This window comes from Amyelois transitella, chromosome 26, assembly GCF_032362555.1.
Source record: "Amyelois transitella isolate CPQ chromosome 26, ilAmyTran1.1, whole genome shotgun sequence".
NCBI classification, from domain to species: Eukaryota; Metazoa; Arthropoda; class Insecta; order Lepidoptera; family Pyralidae; genus Amyelois; species Amyelois transitella.
Window position 1 is genome coordinate 301768 of NC_083529.1, and position 18945 is coordinate 320712.

Sequence of the window (18945 nt, forward strand, 5' to 3'; positions counted from 1 at the left end):
TCAAGTTCCATTTTGTTAGTAAATACAAAATTATCTTATAACTAGTGTTAGTAGAAATTAAATTAAAATTAAAAATGAAAGCATAGACAAAGATGATGCACCACTCACCTCTTATTCCGAAGTGTGTGATACATCGTCCATGTCTGCAGAAAAGGTGAGTCCCAGCGCTCAGAGAACGTGATCAGGATGGTGTTGGTGGAGCGGCGGAGACCGTAAAACCGTTGTCACGTTTTGCCTTGTTTTAATTATTACACGCATTCAGTCTTATCCGAATTTGCTGCCTCTCTTTCAATACCCACATTTTGACCGCCTTCAAAAAAGGTGGCGCATATAAGTATGTGTGTTTGCGATTATCTCGTGCTTCGCTGAGCCGATTTTGTGTAACTTAAATTATAATTCGCCACTCCCATTGAAACTTGAGGTCCTTAATGCCAAAATATTACAAAATATTCACAACAGCTTCGTCAACATCAAGGTAATACAAAATAGAAACAATCACCAAACAAACAAATACATTTAATCAAAAATACCACCCCGGACTGCACCCGGCTCAAAAGTACCCATTAAACTTGCCGCATTCCCTCTTTGGATAGCTATGGAGAGCCTTTGCACCAGGTACCATCCCGAGCGGTAGTCATAACCACGTGCCCTTAAACGCCGTCCTATCTCACCAATAAAGATCCTCGCCTGAGGACACCATGGACCGGCTGTTTCTACGGCCACCGGAACAAACTCATACTGAGTTGTTAGAACCGAGTATTTATAAATGCCTACTTATACCCATTTTAAGATCAGCAATTCAGCATGTACATTGTATATTTAAGATAAGTGTTGAAATGAGAATTGATTTTACTACCTTTTATAACCAATTATCTTTAATATTAGAGGTGTTATGTAAGAATTCCAATGCAGAAATTGTAATGTGTGGAGATTTTAATATAAATATTTTAGAAAAAACTCATGTATCTGAAGAATTTGAGTGCTTTCTATTGAGTTATAATTTCAAACTAAAAATAAGAGAAGTAACTAGACCATCTTCTGGTACCTGTTTGGACAATATTGCGCATAACATGCGACATGAATGTAATACTCATGTATTTGACTTTGCATTATCAGACCATTCTGTTCAAATTATTGAAATACCAAGAAATAAAATAGATAAGTTGGTTTCTTGGAGTGTTAAAACAAGAGACTTATGTAATGACAATTTGAATATATTTAAAAAACATATAAAATATTTTTCTTTCGCAGGCATTTATGATTCAGAGGATCCAAATACAGCTTTTAATTACTTCTTTGATAACTTTCTAATGATTTATAATGTTTGCTTTCCTTTTAAATTAAAAAAAAATATAAAAATGTTAGAAAAAATAAATGGAATTCGAAGGGGATTAAAATTTGTTGTAAAAAAAGGACAACTTCTGTGGAAACATAGAAGGTCACTATCCCAACAAACAAAAATAACCTTAAACAAGTACTCCAAGAAATTAAAGAAAATTATAAACTTGATACAAATAGCTAAAAATTCGTTTTACATCAATAACGCACAAAGTAAATCAAAAGCAACGTGACAAGTAATATATGATAAACATTAAACGAAACAGTATATTAAGAGATTCAATATGAAGGAACAACTATAACAGATCCTAAAGTAATATCTGATGCATTTAACTCTTACTTTATTGACAAAATTAAAAATTCCTCATTTCTGTTAAATAACACAGCAGTTATTAATTTTCAAGCACAATCGATGTTTTTGTTGCCCATTCTGATTGAAGACGTTGAAAAAATCATTAAGTCATTAAACAATACAAATAGTTCTGGCTATGACGACATTGCAACTACGGTTATTAAATTTGTGTCTGAAGATATCGCTCCACATACATATATGGCATATCATTAATATGTGTATATCCTATGGAATTTATCCGGAAAAACTGAAACCTACAATCGTAATACCACTCCATAAGAAAGGCGATAAAGAAATTATGTGTAATTATAGACAAATAGCGCTGGGATCTGTATTAACAAAAATTTTTGAAAAATATCTTTATGACTCTTTATATAAATACTTGACTAAATATTAAATTCTATGTGACGAACAAATGGGATTCCAAAAAAATAAGACTATTAATATGGCAATATATAACTTGTTGGACGTTGACATGAGAAATGTAGATAATGGTAAACCTGTTTGTGTAATGTATACGGACATGACGCAAGCTTTCGATTATGTCAATCGCAAAAAGTTAATAAACAAACTGAATGCATCTGGTATAAGAGGTAAAGTTCTTAGTGTATTACAATAGTATTTAGTCAATAGAGTTCAGTGCGTAGAAATATCAAGAATTTGTGCCAAAACTAAACAAGAGATAAAATATGTATCAGAACATAGAATGAATAACTTTGGCGTTCCTCAAGGAAGTGTATTGGGGCCTCTTTTGTTCCTAATTTACATTAATGACCTGCCCCAAAGCGTACACCAAAAAATGGTATTATTTGCCGATGACAGTACAGCAATAATTAAGTGTAACGACTCCAGTAGATATGAATCTGATATAAATAAAACTTTAAATGACATTGTTGAGTGGTTGGGTAAAAATAATCTGAAAATTAATTTAAAGAAGACTGTTATTATGAATTTCTTTAATAAAAAGCTACCTCCAAAACTAAATATAAATTATAATAATGAAAAAATAGAAGAAGTGCATTCTACAAAATTTCTAGGTATCTTAGTTGATAGTAAATTAACATGGACCTCTTATATAGAGCAAGTTTGTACTAAATTAAGTAGATCAGCGTATGCATTGTTTAGGGTTTCCAAAAAGGTTAAGCTAGAAGTTGCTTTGGTGGCTTATCATGGTCTTGTTACCTCATTTGAGCTACGGTGTATTATTTTGGAGTAACTCACAGGATAGTATCAAGGTTTTTAGAGCCCAGAAAAGATGTATTAGATCAATGTGTAATCTGCGTTCTAGAGATAGCTGTGTGCCTAAATTTAAATCCCTAAGAATATTAACATTCCCATGTGTATACATATTGGAATTATGTTTATTTGTGAAATCAAATCCACTTTTATTTCCTAAATTTACGGAAACAAGTAAGAGTACAAATGACGTAAGAACTCAGCACAAACAAAAACTGATTACAGGTGGACATAAGACTGCTATGATGGGCAAAAATGTAATAGGTATGGCACCCATTGTATTCAACAAATTGCCGGATACTTTAAAAAATCTGGACATAATGACATTAAAAAATAAATTAAAATTACTTCTGATTGAGAAATGCTACTACAATTTCAAGAATTATAATTTAATTATTATTAATATGCGTGACTCAGGAATTATATATTTTTTTTTAATTGACAACAAATAAGACTTTTTTAATTTTTATTTAATTTTAATTTCATTCTTACTCATTAATTTAATTGCTTGTATGTTTTGACATTGAAATTTAATTTTAATACGATATTGTACGTCCATTAGGACAGCTCACAGTGATGATCACAAATATGTAACAGCCTTTGAACCTGTGTTGCACAATAAATATATTTGATTTGATTTGAGTCCTTTATAACAATATCAAACGTAAGAAAAAAGGTATTTACGTTATTAGTATTATATCATATCGACAAGTTGTCGTCGATACGATAGCTAAAGTATGCACATCACTACAAATATATTGAAACCTGCTAAGAAAACGTTAATTTAACGATTCTTTATACAACTACCCTCAAAATTTTCATAAATCATTACTTTTGGCAATATTGGCTCTGAGCTTACCCGAAATTATAGAAAAAGAGGGAAGAATAAAGATTGCTTCGTTAATGATCATGATTATACAGCCACAAGGTGTCTTGACACACTAACTTGAAACACAGTGCCGTGTGGTTCCCGGCACCAATACAAAAAAAGAATAGGACCACTTCATCTCTTTCCCATGGATGTCGTAAAAGGCGACTGAGAAATAGGCTTACAAACTTGGGATTCTTTTTTAGGCGATGGGTTAGCAACCTGTCACTATTTGAATCTCAATTTTATTATTAAGCCAAATAGCTGAACGTGGCCATTCAGTCTATTCAAGACTGTTGGCTCTGTCTACCCCGCAAGGGATATGATATTGATGCATCCAAAACGGGTTAGGTTTTTGCGGAGGTCAGACTGAAGTCACTTCGTGAAAATCTCCCAAACTCACTCAGTCAGGTCAGGAGCATAATACAATTTAATTATAAATTTTATTGCGTCAATATCATTAATTTGTATTTAATATCAATTTCAAATATTTATGGTTAAATAACTCGTGAATTGTTTAATATACTTTATTTATTAGTAATAATTTTAAATGATTTATAAATAGCTGAACGTGGCCATTCAGTCTTTTCAAGACTGTTGGCTCTGTCTTCCCCGCAAGGGATATAGACGTGACCATATGTATGTATTATAAATATTTTATCTTTTTCTTCACACCGTTAATTATCAGGAAGGGTGTAAGGTAGGTATATATTATTATTGTCCTAGTGGTCCGAACTTTAATAATTCTAATTTGGAGGTAGATGGTAATGTATTTTTCTTTCTAGAAGGATATCGTCGCGGCAAATCATCTTTTTTAGTATAACATTGTGGATGTCGATGTAAGAATTTACAGGCTTCTAGAATATACCTAATATACCTACCTACATGGCAATGTCAAAATGTTTAAATATTTGAAGTGTGCATTGATATCAACATAATAGCAAAATACCAACCGCATAATTTTTGTCGCCCTATAATTTTTAATTTCGCCGTGTGGTTACCGGCACCAATACAAATAAGAATAGGACCACTCCATCTCTTTCCCATGGATGTCGTAAAAGGCGACTAAGGGATAGGCTTGCAAACTTGAGATTATTTATTTTAGGCGATGGGCTAGCAACCTGTCACTATTTAAATCTCAATTCTATCATTCAGCCAAATAGCTGAACGTGGCTTATAAGTCTTTTTAAGACAGTTGGCTCTGTCTAACCCGTAAGGGATATAGACGTGATTATATGTATGTATGTATTGTAATGTATTTGTATGTTGCAAGGGTGGTTGAGCGGTTTTTGATAAATCCATTTTGGCTGTCATTAAAAAATATTGAATTTTTCCCAGATATTATTGTAAAGGAATGTGACCTGCCCATTGCCAGTTCAGTTTGCTGACCTGAGCTGCTATGTCAGTTACTTTTGTTCCACGGATCTACTCATCCCTGATAGGATCTCGCTGAGGGACAACGAGCATAGCTCTCTCCATAGCTCGTTGAGTGGACTTGAGTCTATTTAAGAGACCGACAGTTAGATAGCACGGCTCGGTACCATAGGTCATCACTGCATTCATATTCGACATCCATGAGAAAGAGATGAAGTGGTCCTATTCTTTTTTGTATTGGTGCCGGGAACCACACGTTCTTTATATTTTTATCGTAATAATTTCTTCCTTGTGCCGCCCCGAGTTTAAAAGCTGGAAGGAATTGAAGATAAGGGGTTCGTAAAATAATAAAAAAAAAATTCAAATGCGCAGAATTTATTACAGAATATCCATTACATATAATTCGCAAAAACATACAGGTTTAATTTAAAAATTAAACACTTACTTAGTCATACATTTCTTTCACATTACACCACAAAATTGTATTATCTAGTATTCTACAAAATGAAGAATAGACATATAACTCTATTTCTCATTTTGAATATTGTAGAAAAATTATATTCCAATTAAAACTATTATCTTATATAGACAATGTCGGTATTCAAAATGTTTATTATTATCGAACGAAAAACTTTAAGCTATTTAGGTATAATTTATTTTTGTTTTATAATTTATTTTATGGTGACTAAACTTACTAGACTTATTATATTAAAAATCATTATGTCGCATTTATATTATTTATTATACTAAATTATTAATGGCATATCCTAAGAACTTTTATAACACATATATTTCGATTATGGAAATAAAAACATATATTTTATTATTTCCACAAAACTAATCATTATAACTTCTTTTCATTCATTTATTAAAAAAGAATAATACACTTTATACATTTAACCGTAATGTAAAATAATAAGAAAACGTTACAAAAAGACAATTAATTTTGATAAAAATTACAAAGCAGTTTATTGTCACTAATTTTATTTTTAATTCCATAAAATTACATATTATTCACATACAATAATCTAATAAGGTCAGTAAGATCAGTAAGTAACTATTCCGTTAACCTTGTTTTTTTTAATATCCTACTGACATTCTAGCATTTAATAAAAAGTAAGGTTTTCTTAATACGTTTTTCGGATATACATAAACCAGATAATTGCAGAAAATATAATCTAATTACAACGTAAAAGTAACTTACCAATTTAAAGTAATACGTTTAGAAATAAAAAGTGTAAATGTGGAATTATGATTTAATGGTCATATTATATAATTATAATTTATTAGAATTATAAAAAAACATTTTACATTCTTAAATATTGATCATAGCCTGTGTGTTCTTGTCTTAAGTAATTCACTTTTTTTTATAAATTTTTAATATGTTGTTAATTTGAAAATATAAACGCCTCAAATGCAAATTATGCAAAAGAAATTGACTTAAAATCTTAAAAGTTATATGTATCTCATTCTAGAACAGCTGTTAAAATCATATAAGTATTCCAATATTTTTCAATGATAAATTAATACACGAAATTGGCTGAATATCTTCAAATTTTCAAGGTTACGTAAAAATAACCATTAATAAATAAATAAAAATAAATCTCTAAATGAATATTTCTGTTTCTTGATTTTAGAAAGTTATAATAATAGTATAAAAAATATCCCAAAGTATAACTTTCAGCTACAAACACAAAAGAGAAGTAGGTGTTGGTCAGATTTTTTAAGTAAAATTATTCATATGAAAGTAACTTTACCTCCATGTGAGCGAGCTGAAACCTTGTTCAAGGCATGAATTAATATCAACCAATTAACAAAGATTATTAATTAAGATTTAAGCAATAATAAATAATAATATTATAAAGATAACTTTTGTGTTATTATATACATATACTTTTAAAAAATTACATTGCGAAACAAATTTTAATAAAAAGTGATACAATTGATGTTTGAATTTTCTAACACTCAAATATTTTTTTACTGTCAATTTATTGTTTATTATGACTTACTGTTTACAAATCTTAATATAAATATGTGATTGTGGAGGAAGCGGGAGAGGTCTGTAAGGATCGTGGCAAATGGAAATCCATACCTAGTCTCTGCCTACCCCAATGGGAAACATTGGGATTGGGATGGTATGTATGATTTCCTCACATTATTATAGTTATATTATTACAGTTTGGCTCAAGGGTTCGACTAGCAGCGACTGCTTGGCGGAATTAAGTCCCACCTGTTGTACATTTTACGTGCACAAAGTTTAAATAAATTATTAGGAATATTGTAAATTGTTTATAATTAAAAGGTTTAATATCACTCCATACATCAAGATCAGAAGTGAAATTACTTAAAATGAATAATTGTTCAATAAATAAATGATGCAATATGCGTTTGTAACAATGGGACAAATAAATTAAAAATTGTGTCCGTTGACATTAGTAGGTACCATGGTACAGATCCGTTGTGGAACTATTGATAAATAATTTTCATCATTAGTTTCGTTGACAATGAATCTCGAAATAATGGGGTAATTGTTAATGTAGATTTGACACCAGTACTATTCACAGTTCCATGATGGAACTACTGATAACAATTTGTAACACCAGTTCTATTCTTTTTTTTCTGGACACAATAGAACTCAATGTCAATTTTGTTATCACTTGATCCATTCTAAATTTTAAGGTTAGTATAAACCTTTAGAGTTAATAAACCTTGTTCTTAAAATGATTTTTTCAGTTAATACATTTATTACTAGCACTAAATAGTACGAGTGTCAAATCCACATTGATAATAAAACCATTATTTCGAGAACCATTGTAAATGGAACTAGTGATAAAAATTATTATCAATATTTCCTAAAGAATTGTATCATAGTACTAGTGATAGGTACTGTCTGAAGACGAACCATCTAATTTCGTAACGAGAATCGAACGACACTTAAAGAGTTCATTATACTAAAATTAGTCGAACATATTTTTAATGTCTGTTCGCCATTACACGACCTGTGCGGAATACTCATACGATTATTCGTCTAGAAATCTGCAACAATACGATTTCATCAGCACGCCAATGATGCACTTTTGGTAACAAACAAATAATCGTATTATTGTAAGTAAGCTTTAAGAATAGCTACCATTATACAGGGTTGACAATAACGTTTGAAATGGATGTTCATAGATGCATCATGGCAGATATTAAAGCCTACCGAAGATGGCCGCATATTAAACGTATTGATATTATTTACAAAACAAATATATCAATTACTTCAACATCGTACAGACAACATTTCATAACAAAAATGGGGTACGATGGTGACAAAATATGCGTCATCTTCAAACGACGCATTTTATTCGAATACCAAAAGCATTTGAATTAATGCGTTTCTTTTTAGGAAACAGAAAATTCGCCATTTGCCGATATTTCATCCGAATTGAATAATAATTGTATAAATGTTTCTTCTCAATTCACATCATTCTAATTTATTGCCAGCTCTCATTAATTTACAGTTTGACTTACTTCTCTTATTATAGAGGGCGCCACTACGATATTCATCATTATTCAAAGATATCATAAAAACTATGATATTTGAACAAAAGTTCAGCTTTTAACACAAATTCAAACGACTTGTATTACAATATAAATGTTTAAATATATGTTATAAATTTTATAAAAGTCAACATATTCACATTTTTGTCAAATAACCTAAAATTATTTTGATGAATAACTAAGTGCACGCAAGCGCCTTCTTAATTGATCTTAACAAAATAATTAGATTTATTCCAGTTTTCACCAACGAGTCCCTTACTCACCTCTTACTAAGTACTTATTACCAAATAACTTTATTTTACTACGTTATGTGTTTCCTGTTACGTATTTTTTAACAGCTTCGTCTTTCAAAATAATGTTCGAAACATAGTTCAAAGGTAACTTATAGACTCACTTAAGTTACGTGGCACTTAAGCAGTGGTGAAAATGAATTTATAATTAAAGCACCCTAAAGGCTGCTTAAGTGACACTTAAAACTTAAGAATCGTTGGTGAAAACGTGCATTAATATTTTTAATTGAGTTAGAATTAGTAAGTCTCAATCACGAGAAGAATAATGTTTTATTTAAGAAATAAAATGGAAATGTCGTTCTCCAAAAATAATTATAATTTCCTATATATTTTAAAATTAAACTAAATGTATAAACATTAAAAATTAACTTATTGAATTAACATTTTTCCTTCAGTGATAATAAAGTATTTAATTTTAAAATAAAATTGTAATTTTTATTAAAATTGAAATCGCTATACAACGCAATGGATGATATAAATATAAAACTATATTTTAATTACATATTTAACGTGTTCGCAATAAATATGATATTTTCCGATGAGTTTTTATTACATAAAACCCTAGAACCTGATCTTAAAAAATTATAATGCTAGAGAATTTAAATGGAAAAGACTTTAATTTATAGAGATGAAGACTGTAAAATAGCAAGAAGAAAATGATACCTATTTTTCATGCATCAGATAAAAAATATGTTATTCCATAGAAATGTAAAGATTGGTTCACAAAAAAAATTATTACCTATTCGCTTATCGACTTATTCTAACTCAAAACGTAGTCACATCCATTTCCAATATATTTAATCTTCCTTTTCATCTTTCTCCCTTTTCACCATCACGAATCGTTTGAATTTTATAAGAACAGATTTTTTCTTACGTTGATAAATTTCGTGACAAGCATCCTGCATTGAATATACTTCGACGCCGTCCACAGACACAATTATATCACCAAGCCGGACGAGCTCATAACCTTCGGTGTCAGCTCTCTGTAATCAATCAATTTAAAAAAAAAAATTTCAAATAAATAGTTATAGGTCGCCGTGTGGTTCCCGGCACCAATAGAAAAAAAGAATAGGACCACTCCCATCTCTCTCCCATGGACGTCGTAAAAGGCGAATAAGGGCTAGGCTTACAAACTTGGGATTCTTCTTTTAGGTGATGGGCTGGCAACCTGTCACTATTTGAATCTCAATTCTATCTTAAAGCCAAATAGCTGAACGTGGCCTATCAGTCTTTACAAGACTGTTGGCTCTGTCTACCCCGCATATAGACGTGATAATATGTATGTATATAGGTATATACGGGACAAATTACACAGATTGAGTTAGCCTCGAAGTAAGTTCGAGACTTGTGTTACGAGATACTAACTCAACGATACTATATTTTATAATAAATACTTAGATATATAGATAAACATCCAAGACCCAGACCAATCAGAAAAAGTTCTTTTTCTGATTGGTCTGGGTCTGATTGTATATATAATAATCACCCTCAAAAATTGTTTCGCAGTGTGTCACGCTCATGTCAAAAATATTTTGGAATTTGTGACGTCATGCCGCCGCGGTCTCCCCCGCGCCCCCTTCCCCACCCGGGGGCCGAGGACCCTACAGCTACACCCTAAGCGGCCGCATTCGACCCGGATCCTCTCCTTTAGTTAGTCTACTCCAGCGCGCACCAAGATACAGAGCTCAAGATAATTCCACACTCAAAATATTACTGGCCAGTTGATTTGGTGATTTTTCCGGTTCAAAAGGTACGTAAATTGTGTTTTATTTTTTTTTAAGTCTAAATGAATTTTATTTTATTTTGTTTGCGCTGTGTTTGTTCATTTTTAAAATTAATTATTAATTAATTTAAATATGGTTTTAAATTTTAAATAAATTAATCAATTAGTTTTATTTATTAATTTATATTTTTAAATATTTTTTTTTTGTAACGGGCCCTATGAATATTTTTAAGGTCTACTCCGTAAGGAATATAGACGTGATTAAATGTATCTATATGTTGTATTTTTTCACCACGTTATATTTACTGGATCGAATAAAGCCGAACTTCAATATAAAAATTGAATATTTAACGGAATTTCTAAAACAATGGATGTAATTAAACATTTTTTTTGTATTTCGTAAGATTCTCCTTCTGATCATCCTTTTTTTTCTCACAAAAATAACATTTAATTCATTTTTCCATTAAGTTAATTCCTATTTCTGCCGGGTTTTTAATAATATAAAAGTACATAAATATCTAATTTCGAGAAAATATTTTTTTTCCATAATCGATTCTATTCTAAACAACGTTTTTGTGTATGACTTCGCTTCACTGAGTGATACAAAACCTCTTAACTAAGTATAAGAAGATTTCCACACAAATTTCAAAGCCCTATCACAATTGTCAAATCCGGTTTCAGCAATTTGACTCGAACTGCAGAACATTCGCGAATCTTCCTTAGATACATTCCTATACGATCGTTAATTTTTTTTAAATTCAATTGTAAAACTTGTATGCATTCTTTTAATTCAGAAAATTAATGAATTACACACTTTTTCTTCTATATATATAACATTTGAAAGAATCCTTCAAACTTGACTCTCTCGTATAGTACCTAATGCTCTTTTAACGGCTAATGTTACAGATATTCTTCCTTTGGTAGCGTCTGTAGGAATTTAAAAAAATATGGCAGTCTTAGTCGCGAATTTTCTAAACCTACTGAGATTACCCTTTGGAATAGGCTTACAGCACTTCAAATATAAAATAATCTTTAAAATAATCTTTAAAGGAAAAAATATATTTTTTATAAGAATAATGATAAAATATATTATAAGAAATATAATAAAAAATCGTCGTCAAGCAACGAAGTTGAGTAAAAACAACAAGTTTGTGCTGTTACAAATGCTTATAATCGTGGTAATTCTGAAAATACTGTCGAAGATGACAAAAGGTACCTACTTCTGTAGGTACCTGACCCAGTCCAAAATGTCGAAAAGATTCGCATTCTTTAGGTACCTGTCGCCAACCTCGTTATCTGATCTGTTTCAAGGGTGGTTCGAGGGATTTTAAATACCATCAATTGTCCTAAGTGAAATAACAAACCTTAAAAAAACTTGTAAGCAAAATGTTGAGTTCAAATAAACTTGACTCATTCAATTTTATACATTTATGAATAATATCGAAAAGAAAAAATACTATTTGTTTATTGGACCCTGGGTTTTGCTTGACAATTTTGGAAAATAACTCGCATTATTTATTCTTAAATGGTTTGAATAGTCCATACTTCCAAATCTTTGGAATTTATTAGCGCCGGTGGCGATAAATACTCGTCATTTGGCTCAGTGATAGGTACTTCATTTAGTACATACATACATACATATGATCACGTCTATATCCCTAGCGGGGTAGACAGAGCCACCAGTCTCGAAAAGACTGATAGGCCACGCTCAGCTGTTTGGCTTTGTGATAGAATTGAGATTCAAATAGTGACAGGTTGCTAGCCCATCGCCTAAAAGAGGAATCCCAAGTTTACAAGCCTATCCCTTAGTCGCCTTTTACGACATCCGTGGGAAAGAGATGGAGTGGTCCTATTCTTTTTTGTAATGGTGCCGGGAACCACACGGCATACTTCATTTAGTATTTCAGAATAAATCTATTTCTCTGGTCACTCATATTGTTCCCGGATTAAAAAATTCCCTGATTCTTGGTATTTCTGGAAGAGTTTAAGTTTGTTTCCGTACTATTATGTACAGTCTCGCCACCGAGTAAACTTAAATCTGATGTCATTTGCTTTCTATTGATAGTCTGACGGATGAACAAAGGGCTACATCTAACAATATACTCTTTAAAAACGATAATTTATTTTACCTATAGTAGATCACAATGAGTAATTTGGTAAATGACCAAGTGAATCATACTCAACAGTTTATTGTCTCAAATATCTCCGATAAAGTACGGACAGGTGGCCATTTTGTCGGTTCACCAGCGTAATGGTCATTCATGATAGATTAGTCATTAACCGGCAGAATTGTTGGGTCACAATGGACATTCTACCTGAGTAATAAAGATAAAATAAAATATTAGCACTGAAATTGTTAAAATGTAAAATCATAGCAAAAAAGTTTCCTGTTGTAAGTAAATTATGTTTCGGATAATGTCGGACTAGTCGCTGGACGAATGGCATAGGTATAAAAGTCATACATTTTTTATTTATTTTTCTTTACCTAATGGTTTAGTGCTAAGGTAAGCCTTGTACAGCCGACCGCATGTGAAATTGTTTTGGTATAATTACGTTTTGGTAAAAGGTCAGGTTAAAAGTACCCGAAACCGCCGAGCTTGTATGAAGAGAGTTATGAATGTGGATGAAGCGAAGGAAGTATGCAGAGATGCCTACCCCTTCGGGAAAGAGGCGTGATTTTATGTATGTATGTACGATTATAAGAAAATTTTTGTTATTTTGTGAGAAAGGTGAATGTTCATCAACTTGTTTGTTTCTGTAAGTAACTTTTGTGTTTCTTACCCATATTATACTTGGTATTTGTAATTTTTATTTGAAATGAAGACTGTCAAGATTTTATTTTGTTTATATATAACAATTCCCTGCCAAATACTTTAAGAGGTGTACTACTACCATTGTATTATTGGCGTAAATAAATAAATGATTGTTTTGCTGTACTGTTCATCACATTCTTTCTTTTTGGTTCTCTAGCTAATATGTTAAATAGAACGAAACGGTTTTACATATTGTGATTATCTTATTGCAGTTCTTCTGCGTCAATTAATATTAAAGTATTAAAAACAAATATTTTTATTCAAAACTTTTATTATAATCTAGAATACTTCTAAATTACTTGGCTCGATTCTGTGCGCTCGCTTTTTCCGTGGCCTTCTTTTTGATATTTTTTCATTGGCGTATGTATATAGTGCAATTTAATTAGTTTTGAAGTTCAGGTAGCAGCTTATTTTGTCTTCAAATATGAAAGCGCGTCACCCTAAAAGTATTCTCTTGATATAGAGTCAAGCTTTGTAAAACTCTTTCTTGTAGTATATCTGTGTTACTGTTGAAAGCTTCCGTATAGCCAAAACATTTTGCCTTGAGCATGAATTTATTTTTAATTTTCCCTCGTCAAATTAAAAGAGATGAACGGAGGATGCTCCACTTAATTCCACCGACAAGAGTTAGTTCTTTTTAAGAAGGGGCACAGTTAAAGGTCAAATCTTTGATGAGGCTGAAGAAAAATCTCCCTTTTGAAGTCGGTTTAAAAAATAAATGAAAGGTAATAAATAAATTAGGTGAATAATAATAAATAAATGAATTAAATTGAAACTAATGAAGATACGCAAAGACTGCATGCAGACAGTGTAATCCCAACAAAAATAAATATCTATCAAGCCAATCAGAAAAGGTCTTTTCTCATGATGCCCTGGACGGGATTCGAACCCTAGACTATAGGTATTGTATATAATAACAATCACCATCCAAATTTTTTTCTTTGTATGTCATGCTCCTGTCAAAAATATTTTGGAATTTGTGACGTCATGCCGCCGCGGTCTCCCCCGCGCCCCCTTCCCCACCCGGGGGCCGGGGACCCTACAGCTACACCCTAAGCGCCCGCATTCGACCCGGATCCTCTCCTTTAGTTAGTCTACTCCAGCGCGCACCAAGATACAGAGCTCAAGATAATTCCACACTCAAACTATTACTGGCCAGTTAATTTTGTGTTTTTTCCGGTTCAAAAGGTACGTAAATTGTGTTTTATTTTTTTTTAAGTCTAAATGAATTTTATTTTATTTTGTTTGCGCTGTGTTTGTACATTTTTAAAATTAAATATAAATTTTATTCAAAACTTTTATTATAATCTAGAATACTTCTAAGTTACTTGGCTCGATTCAGTGCGCTCGTTTTTTGCATGGCTTTCTTTTTGATATTTTTTCATTGGTGTATGTATATAGTGCAATTTAATTAGTTTTGAAGTTCAGGTAGCAGCTTATTATGTCTTTAAATATGATAGCGCGTCACATTGTAAATATGCTCTTGACATAGAGTCAAGCTATGTAAAACTCTTTCTTGTAGTATATCTATTTTGACGGCCTCTGTGGCGCAGCGGTAGTACGCTCGTCTGTGACACCGGAGGTCCCGGGTTCGAATTCCGGCCAGGGCATGATGAGAAAATAACTTTTTCTGATTGGCCTGGGGTCTTGGATGTTTATCTATATAAGTATTTATTATAAAATATAGTATCGTTGAGTTAGTATCTCGTAACACAAGTCTCGAACTTACTTCGAGGCTTACTCAATCTGTGTAATTTGTCCCGTATATATTTATTTATTTATCTGTGTTACTGTTGATAGCCACAGTATAGCCAAAACATTTTGCCTTGACCAAGACTTTATTTTTAATTTTCCCTCGTCAAATTAAAAGAGATGAACGGAGGATGCTCCACTTAACTCCACCGACAAGAGTTAGTTCTTTTTAAGAAGGGGCACAGTTAAAGGGCAAATCTTTGATGTTCCCATGAAAAAAACTTATAAATGAGGCTGAAGAAAAATCTCCCTATTGAAGTCGGTTATTAAATAATTTAAATGAAAGAAAATAAAAATAAATTAGACGAATAATAAAAAATAAATTTGACGGATAATCTATCTAATCTAATATTATTAAGCTGAAGAGTTTGTTTGTTTGTTTGAACGCGCTAATCTTAGGAACAACTGGTCCGAATTGAAAAATTCTTTTTGCGTCGAATAAACTATTTATCGAGGAAAGCTTTAGGCTATAAAACATCACGCTGCAACTATAAGGAGCAAAGAAATAATGGAAAATGTGACAAAAACGCGGACGAAGTCGCGGGCACAGCTAGTGATAAATAAATGAATTAAATTGAAACTAATGAAGATACGCAAAAACTGCAGACAGTGTTATCTCAACAAAAAAAGCAAGTAAGCTATACTGACCAGTTCGGCTACGTACACTCCTGGATATTTCTCTTTAATCTGGTATTCTTTAAAGCTGAGTTGCAATGCTCTAGTCTCCTTTTTCTTCGCTAGGCGTACCTCATAAAAGTAGTAAGGGGTCGGTTCAGGACGGAAAATAGTTAAAGTTATCTGGAAAAAAAACAACTAATCAGTCAACTGCTAAATAAAGATTCAGCAATATTTCAACTTTAAGTACATAAATAAATACTACGTCTTTATATCTCACGGGGTAGACAGATATGCAGCGTCGAAAAGATATCAGATAGGCTGCTAACCCGCACTTAAAAGAAGAATCCCAAGTTTATCAACCTTTGATTTTATGAATCTGCACGGATTCTACAAAATGGCGTCATTTGTTGGGCTAATTTGTATGGGGACTAAACTACTTAAAACTAAGTTCACTGCCGCTTCTAAAGCGTAAAATGACGTCAAATGCGTATCTTTTAAAACTCACCGATTCTTGTTTGTTGCAGAGGATGTGCCTTCGTATACTCCAATAAGTCATTTCCTCGGTAAACCTTCGGTTATTGACCATTCTGATTTGGTCTCCGAGCTCGATACGACCATCTCTGGCCACACACCCCAACATATAAATTTCGTACACAATGGCTGCTGGACCCTGAAATAAGAAACTCATCAATGCCAGATGCCGTGTGGTCCCGGTCACTTTTGAATAGAACCACTACATATCTTTCCCATGGATTCGGTATAGGTGAATGGAAAAGCTAAATAATTTGGGTTTCTTTTTGTAGATGACGGGCGAGCACCAGCTGGACTATTCTTCATAAGAAAGTAAAATAGTATTAAGAAGGGTATAGACGTACTTTTAATCAAGGATAATCGGCGATTGTAAAATTGCAACAGATCTGTCTTTAAAAATACTGCCAAAAATCAATCTCCTATTTAAGACCCTTTGTATTCCTGTCGCTATCGCTGCATTTCAATTTCAACATAAAGCAAAACACGCAGACAACTAAGTTTAATCCTTTATGACCGGGACCGGGAATCGATATGAAATTCCAGAATTTCATATCGACAAGGCAAGAGTGAATAGGCACTATTTGAGCTTGCGTGCACCTTAAGCTTCATCTTGCTTATCAGGCAGATTGAGGTCAGACGCACTCAAACCTGTTATATAAAAAAATTGAGGAAGAAATTTTTGAAGTCCGATAAAAATTTAGACTCACTTTAAAATCGGTGTCACTTCCAGCCAAAAGGAGTAGGCCCATGTTGGGATATTCTTCTGTATTGCAGTCTTCTACGTTAAGCCGAATCTCAATGGTCGTCTCTTGATTAGGGATTATGATCTCTGAGATCTCACCTGGCTCTTCTGTGATGAAGAAAGAATACATTTCAATAACAACATCTTCATCGCTGGTCTGATGATGGTCAATAACATAGCCTGATAATTCTATTATCATGCAGTTTGTAATATGTTATTAAGTCTGCAGGCTAATCAATATGTGATTCTACTTGTAGGCGTTGGGCTAGCAACCTGTCATTATCCGAATTGTCAATTCCTTTATTAATCCATTTAGTTGAACGTAGCCTTTTATTTTTTTTCATCAACATCAATTCCACCTTAGGAGAGGAGCCCGGAGTACGCCTTTTGAAAAAGATCCTCGATTAGGTGAATCAGTATGGGAAAGAGATGATCCTTTTCTATCAGATCATTGGTATTTCAGTCATGTCATGGTACGCAAGGCGTAACATGTATCGTCTGGCCCCCTAGAATAGGGGGTGAGTATTACAGAGCTAAAACTAAAGAGATTTTGTAGGGAGTCATGAATGGGTGCACTGTTAAAGAGTAAACGCGAGAGCAAGGTAGAGTCATGAGTGGTGTCAATAGGTCTTCAGTATTGTACATACCATACAACGGGCTTGGTGGTTTTTGAATCATCTTCGGTGATGGGAATTGAATAGGTGCTGGTTTAACTGGTGATTCGGGCGGAGTCTTCACGTATCTTCCGAACCGTATACGACTGGGGTCTATCAGTCTTCCTCCCATGTAAATGCGACCGGGTTCGTACTGAGGTGGGGTGACTTCTTGCCCTGTTGTATTGCTTCCTGATGCTGTTGTATTGCTTCCTGATGGTGTTGTATTGCTTCCTGATGCTGTTGTATTGCTTCCTGATGCCGATGTATTGCTTCCTGATGTTGTAGTCTGTTGTGACTCTGTAGGACAGACACTTGGGCTGGCGCTAGAAGATGTGCTGACTTGTGGCTCTAAAGAATAGCTAGCTTTGCCTGACGATATGCTTGATGGCGGCTGTGAAGACAAGCCACTTTTGTCAGATGGTGTGGTCGATTGTGACTCCGAAAGGTAGGTACTTGTGCTAGATAACACGCTGACTTGAAGCTCAAATGGATAGTGAGTTATGCCAGTAGACGTGCTTGGTTGCGGCTCAAATGGATAATGAGTTATTCCAGTAGATGTGCTTGGTTGCGGCTCAAATGGATAATGAGTTATTCCAGTAGATGTGCTTGGTTGCGGCTCAAATGGATAATGAGTTATTCCAGTAGATGTGCTTGGTTGCGGCTCAAATGGATAATGAGTTATTCCAGTAGACGTGCTTGGTTGCGGCTCAAATGGATAATGAGTTATTCCAGTAGATGTGCTTGGTTGCGGCTCAAATGGATAATGAGTTATTCCAGTAGATGTGCTTGGTTGCGGCTCAAATGGATGAGTTATTTCAGATGATGTGCTCAGTTGGAGCTCTAAATCATAGCCAGATATGGCAGATGATGGGCTTAATGGTGGCAGTAATGTATAGTCAGTTACGCGAGATGAAATAGTTGGTAGTGACTCTAAAGTAAAGTCACTTGGGCCAAGTTTAGCATTGATAACAGTTATTCCTGATGTGCTTGATTGAGTTTCATATTCCGATGAAGACTCTCGTCTTTGTTGCCCATAGATAGGCGGGTCTACATGACCAAAGGCAGAGCACATTTGAACAAGAAGCGATGGCTCAGGATCGATTCTATAA